The following is a 7074-nucleotide window of genomic DNA, read 5'->3' as shown; positions in this document are numbered from 1 at the left end:
AGAAGCTTGCTTTGCATGATTCAAACAAGTTGGGAAAAAACAAGGTGGTGAATCAACATTGACTGATATATATATATACATGGTTTTTACAAGTTCAAATCTGCATTTACTAATAAGACAGAAAAATAGCAAGCATGCCACTAGTAGTACACTTAGGCTCACATGTACTGCGCATTTAAATAAGAAGAATGCTAGCAATAAATATATAGGAGTGAAACTTAAAACATGAACTATTTGACTACTATATCGCCATTTGTACTAAACAAGATGATCATAAACAGAGCGCTCCTATAGCAGTTCTAACTTTCAGATTGGATTATTTTGATAGACTTAAGATTGACTATTCCTGCTCTCCTTTGCCCTTTAAAATGTTTATCAACTCACCAACAAGAACTACAAGAACATCAATGTAACAGTAGCCACTATAGAAGGATATTCTCAATGGAGATTTCAAAGAACTATAAGAATATCAATGTAAACCTATGCAGTACATCTGCAGTACTACAAAATAAGATTGTCTACTCCAATGTACCTAATATTTCGAGTCCCATGTCTGAATTCAAGCAAATAAACCGACAACATTACAAACAGTTCAGCCGCTTTCAAGTGATATACTCACATGTAATCAAATAAACTTGCAGTTCTTTGCCAGATTATATCAAAGCTCTAAGCCAAGAAAAATGTAATACAGAGTTTATATTCTCAATTCAGTCAATAAGGAGAAACTGCTACCTTATTGTCTAACTGGACCACGAGAGGAAGGACGCTTTCAGAACAGAGTTGAAATCGGGGGAGGTCGTCGGGAAGGGGCGCAGGGACGCTCTCATCAAAGGGTAGCAGGGATGGTTCGCAAGTCAGACCGGTGGCGACACAACATTGGGAATGATTGTAGGGGATGCCAGTGGCCTCCACGTTGCAGCAGGTTGGGGCGGTTGGATCAGAGGGCTCCTCCGCCGATCTGATCAATGGCAAAAGGCAGAAGAGGAGTAAGATGTTATTTAGAGGAAATCAAGAATCCTCGGACCAATAACATTGCTATAGCTCGCCTCCATTGCTTCTGTCAACACAAGAGATTAATCTAATTAGATATCTAGGAATCAGAACACAAGCTGCAAGGGAGAAGATGAAACAACACGCCACAAAGTCTGAAACGACGATTATGGCAAGATCAGCCAATACACAAACTACCTGTAGTTTCCACTAGACACTAGTACGAGTGTTTGGTGAAAAGGTTGTTACCTTGAGGAGGGCGGCGGCGTTCGCGAGTGTGTGGAAGGCGGCGCTCGCGAGTGTGTGGGCGGCAGCGTTCGCGCGTGTGCGGACTGTGGCTTTCTCGCGGGTGCCGGCGCTCGATCCCGCAGATGAAGAAGGCGGCGCCGTTGCGCGGATGCAGATGGCTAGATCGGAGGCACCTCAATCTGGCGTGTGGAGAGATTGGGGGAGAGGGCACGAAATAGGCGAAAGTGGGCGCTTAGGGCACGTACAATGCGGTGATGTCAGCCTTTCCTTAGAGATGCCACGTCAGATTTTTGCTTAGTTGGAGGAGAGAGAATGAAGAGAGAGAAGGTTATCTTCCCTTAGCTAAGGGACCATCTCTTAAGAAATAAGGGAAGACTATTTTCTCCATTGTATCACATATGTCTTCCCTTAGCAATAAATTTCCTACCAAAATTTAATTATTCATATTAATTGGTAGAGAAGGTTGTAAGAGAGAATGCATTGTATGACTTATATCTAATGTCTTCTCTAGCTGATGTGGCGGGGTAAGGGAAGACATGCCTTCTCTACCATTGTACATGCCCTTACTCCTCGCGGGATTAGAGTAGGGGTTGGAAAAATTGCAGTTAGATTTCACATCGGGAAAAGTCTTATCCGTACACGATTTTTTTTCCTTCTGTTTTTTTCTCTTTCGGTTTATCTATATATATCAGCGCTCTTGTTTTTTTCTTGCAATCTGGAAGCCAAAGTTTGGTCTTTCTCTCTCTTTTAGAATCATGTATCATAAACGAATTGTATGTCCTCTTCCGGGTATACTACATGCGAAGAGTTGTGCTTCAGATAGGAAAGCAGGGTGACACACGGTCGATGTAACAAATGAAGATATATATCAAATCTATTGGTTCCATGCCAACGGTCCCTGCTAGTTTAATATCATTTTTTCTCTATTTCTTCCTATCATTGGTTTCATATATATATACGGTTCCCCCATAAGCTATCATGTGACCCAATACAACGTCGTCCATTGTAATTTCTCTGTGACCCATCCATGGTCGTCATGGAAGCTACCAAGGTCGTCACAGAATGTGCTAATGTGTGACGTCGATTGTGCCGCCGTCACAGATTTTGGGAATTCATGATGCCAGAGACAAAACGTCACACATTATGATATTTCGTGACGTTACGGACCACCGTCATGAGGATTTTCGTCACAGTATATCAAATCTCTTGTAGTGCGTCCACCCCACCGGAGCCGCTTCGCCGGATCAGTCGTCCACCACATCGTATCTTGCTCACCGACACCGCTGTGCATGAACCGGATCTGCTTCACCGGCGCCGTGCATGATCTAAACTCTTCTACTGTCGCTTTTCTATTGCTTGCCTGCAAGTTCTTGTTTAATCTTGGGGGAACCTGCTTGTGCTAACGACGCGCCGTTACTTTTTTGCAGATGAGATGAGTAACCATGAAGTGTAATGGCCGTCTCTCCAACCCCAAGTAGCACATGTAGCGTACTTCATCACCGGATCTATCAACCCCAGGAAGATCTGCTTGTGACTCCCACGAGTGCTTCTCCTAATGTAAGTCCCTTGTTTTAGCGCCATGTTGCGGGTTCGGATGCTTGTTTGTCCGAAGCTCTTTTAGTTCATTCCTAGCTATGACCGTAACACGTTGCTATTTTCTACTTCATTGCTAACTTTAAGCGATTGAACATTTTGGTTTGCATTCCTCGCTTCTGTAGATGTAGCCATCATAACTTCTATCTTGCTCGGTCGTTGTTACAAAAATTATAGGTATTATAGTAACATCCTGCTATTATTTAGTTCATGGCCAATTTTAAGTAATTGCACATGTTGGTTCGCATTCCCTGCTCTATAGCTTTTGGCATCGTAACTTCTATATTTGGTTTACATTCCCTGCTCGTAGATATAGCCATCATAACTTTATCTTGCTCAGCCAGTTGTTACAAAAATTATGGCCTGCTACTATGTTGTTTGTGCCAATTTTTTACTCCATGAACATGTTGGCTTGCATTCCACGTACTACTGGTGATGCCATTGTTTTGTATCTAGTTCATTGTAAGCTAACAAAGTAAGGACTTAGTTTGGCATGCTATCACTCTGCTATCTAGCCTGTAGTACAAATATACTTGTCATACTACTAGATAATAATTTTGCGTGCCATCTTGTTCTTCAAAAGCTGCATTATTGACTTGTTTCTATGACTTGGCATGACGCTCACATATGGAAAGCTGAACATATTGGTTTGCATTCCCTCTTATACAAGTTCACGAGGTGATCCCACTATATTACGTATCTGGTCCATCCTAAGCTCCAGCATTAACTATCCTCTATGTGTTGCTCATTACAAGTTTATATCCCGAAACATCTTGATTTGCATCCCCTTCACTATAAGTTCGGGAGTATTATTTAGTTCACGGCCAAAATGAAGTAATTGCACTTGGCACATGTTGGTTCACATTCCCTCCTCTTTAGCTTTTGCCATCGTAACTTCTATTTTTGGTTTACATTCCTGCTCTCGTAGATGTAGCCATCATAACTTCATCTTGCTCAGTCCTTGTTACAAAATTTATAGCCTTGCTACTATGTTGTTCATGCCAATTTTGTACTCCACGAACATGTTGGTTTGCATGGGACTCGACAGGTAGTAAGTCTATTTGTTTCATTCTAACATGCTCGTTATATTGGCTGTTGGTATGCGGCATGCACTCTTTGTTTGCTTATTGTGCGCATTACAATGATCTTGTTATAACGACGAAATGATGAGTTCCAAATTCTTTGGCAAACAATATTGCGGTGTCTTTGCGTTTCCATTGTTGCTTGTCTTAACTTGTAATGTCTTTGTTTCGGATATAGGTGCTTGCATGGACAACTTAAAAGATTGCCGGATCGCTTCATTGTATTGCTAGGTTTAATTACCATTCAATTTCTCCGGGTTACGTAATATTTTTTCAAAGCCTTGCGGCTGATGTAATATTTAGTTAGTTTTTATAGTTCTTTCGCGCATTTTTCTTTGGTGCTTGTGGTAAGTGAGGCTATCAGAGCGAAATCAATCTTTGCGTAAATATTCTCAGTATCTAAATCACGAATTCCCATCCCTTAAACGGCCCAATTAAGCGAAATCACATATGTGCCGGCCCGCAAAATCCTAAAGCGCCTATTACGCCGGCATATAAACGGCAACTAAACGGGCTGGCCCACTTACTTATTGGGCCAGCCCACTTGATTTAATGTGGACCCCACACTTTTATTGGGCCGGCCCACTTGCTTTAAGGTGGACCCCACCACCCTGCTGGGCCGGCCCACTTGCTTTTGTGGTGGACCCCACATACAAAATGGGCCCTTTAAGAAGAAAGTGGGACCCACTGTGTTTTGGCCGGCCCGCTAGCGTGTTGGGCCGGCCCACTTGCTATATTGTGGACCCCACATACTAAATGGGCCGGCCCTTTAACGGGAAGAGGGACCCACCTGTGTTTTTGGCCCGGTCCACTAGCATGTTGGGCCGGCCCACTTGCTATATGGTGGACCCCACATACTAAATGGGCCGGCCCTTTAACGGGAAAGTGGGACCCACCGGTGTTTTGGCCCGACCCACTATCTTGTTGGGCCGGCCCACTTGCTATATGGTGGACCCCTCATACTAAATGGGCCGGCCCTTTAACTGGAAAGTGGGACCCACCTGTGTTTTTGGCTCGGCCCACTATATTGTTGGGCCGACCCACTTCCTATATGGTGGACCCCACGTACTAAATGGGCTGGCCCTTTAACAGGAAAGTGGGACCCACCGGTGCTGGCCGGCCCAGCGGCTTGTTGGGCCGGCCCATTTGATCTAATGTGGACCCCACGTACTAAATGGGCCGGCCCGATAACAGGAAAGTGGGACCCACATGCTAATTGGGCCGGCCCACTATCTTCTTGGGCCGGCCCAGTTGCTTTAATGTGGTCCCCACTTTGTAAATGGGCCGGCCCGGTACCAGGAAAGTGGGTCCCACATGTCTTGTGGGCCGGCCCTTTTGCCTGTTGACCGGTCAATCGAGTGCATTCGGCCGGCCCACATGCTTAGTGGGCCGGCCCATTAAAGTTTTGACCGAGTCAACCTTAGAGGTTAGGCCGGCCCACGTAACTAATGGACCAGCCCGGCTATATAGTTGACCGGTCAAACTAAGTCAGGCTGGCCCGGCCCGCAAACTTAATGGGCCGGCCCGCTTAAGACGTGGCGAGGCCTCGTGTGGGCCTACCATCTACCACGGGGTTTCAGCCGGTTAACGCCGTTAGCTGCCGATTAACGGCGTACGCCACGTGTCGGTTGCATGACGTCGGCGAGTCAACGGGCTCCCGGAAACACTTGGGCAACGGTCCGATTTTCCGTGGCGGAAGGGCGCCCAGCGCGACGGACCGAAAAAATCGTCGTAGGACTTTGCCTGACGCAGGTTCCACAACAGAACCCATATCGTCGGGTTAGGCCCATAGGCGACGAAAAATACCCCTTAGCGGACGATTTTGAGACGTTGTCTATCAGAACTTTTCTTGTAGTGCTTGCAAGACCACGGCGCACCGCTGATACCCTTCTACACCGCAACCGTAGGAGATCTAAATTGGGTAGATTTTACAGTTTTCCTAGTGTAGATTGCATCTGCCTTCATACCCATAAACCACAAAAAAGCCAAAAATACAGTTAGGGTTTTTGATCATATCGTCCCATAAACCCCCTTAGCCTTTTGCATTCTCTTTTTAGTTTTGCATAGTTGAATTTGTGTCTGCATCTCCGTGTCGAGTTGCTGGTCTTAGCGTCTAGTTCATTTAGAGTTTCGAGTTCTGGTCATATTAGTCACGCCGCCACCGCCCACTCGCACCATACGCATATCACCGCCACCACCATATACACCACCATATACTTCTGCCACTGCCATATACATCCACCATATACTTCCACCACTGCCATATACATCCACTTCCTCCACCGCCATGTACACCCTCCATATACTTCCGCCACCGTCATATACATCTGCCATATACCCTGTTTCCTACCGCGACATGGTTTCGTGCTGTTTCTCTGCCGCGACAGAGTCTGATTAGAATTAGGTTTTATTGTTTTTTTCTTATTAGCTGTTGCCTTCTAGTTTCATCCATGTTGTTGAATTTTTTCCCGTGAGATAAGTTTCGGCTGCCGGTAAAGAGTGTGGAGAGCAAAAAATAAATTCTGGAACTGCCTCCGAATTTTTTTCTGGCTACACTAGTTTTCGACCTTGGGGATCACTTTTCGCCACTAGCCATTATAGCGACATTTTTTTGCGCCTGCGCGCTTTTCGGAGCACTTTTCAGAAATTTCGACAATTTTTTTCTGAGGCTATACTGTTTTTAGACCCCGGGAATCATTTTGAGACACTTGCCATCATAGTGATTTTTCGCTTTTTGGTCACCAACTCATCGCCACATCATCGCTAGTAGTTTCTTGTGTGCCGCGCCGTGACCCTGTTAGTGTTCTAGGCTCGCATCTCTAGTACGGTCTAGCCTAGGACCAGCACAGTACCGTTATTGAGCATACTTTCAATACTGCATCACAGTTTTGACAATTGTTTTTTTTGCTACCATATATAAGCCTTCATGCAGCTCCACATTGTCTCCACGTGCTCTGAGTCAACACCTGGTAATCTCTTTGGCAATCTTTGGACACGCTGATCCTTGCTGGTTGCTATATCGCCTTCCTCCTGTTTGGTAAGAACTTGTAAGAGCTTTGTATTTTGCTTGAGAAATTGCGCGTGAACCACCATATTCTGTAGTTTGTAGGCATATACATTTGTGCTTTTTGAGTACTAATCATGACAGGAACCACGACGG

This window comes from Lolium rigidum, chromosome 3 (genome assembly GCF_022539505.1).
Source record: "Lolium rigidum isolate FL_2022 chromosome 3, APGP_CSIRO_Lrig_0.1, whole genome shotgun sequence".
NCBI lineage: Eukaryota > Viridiplantae > Streptophyta > Magnoliopsida > Poales > Poaceae > Lolium > Lolium rigidum.
The sequence above is the reverse complement of the archived record's forward strand: the minus strand, read 5'-3'. Positions refer to the sequence as shown.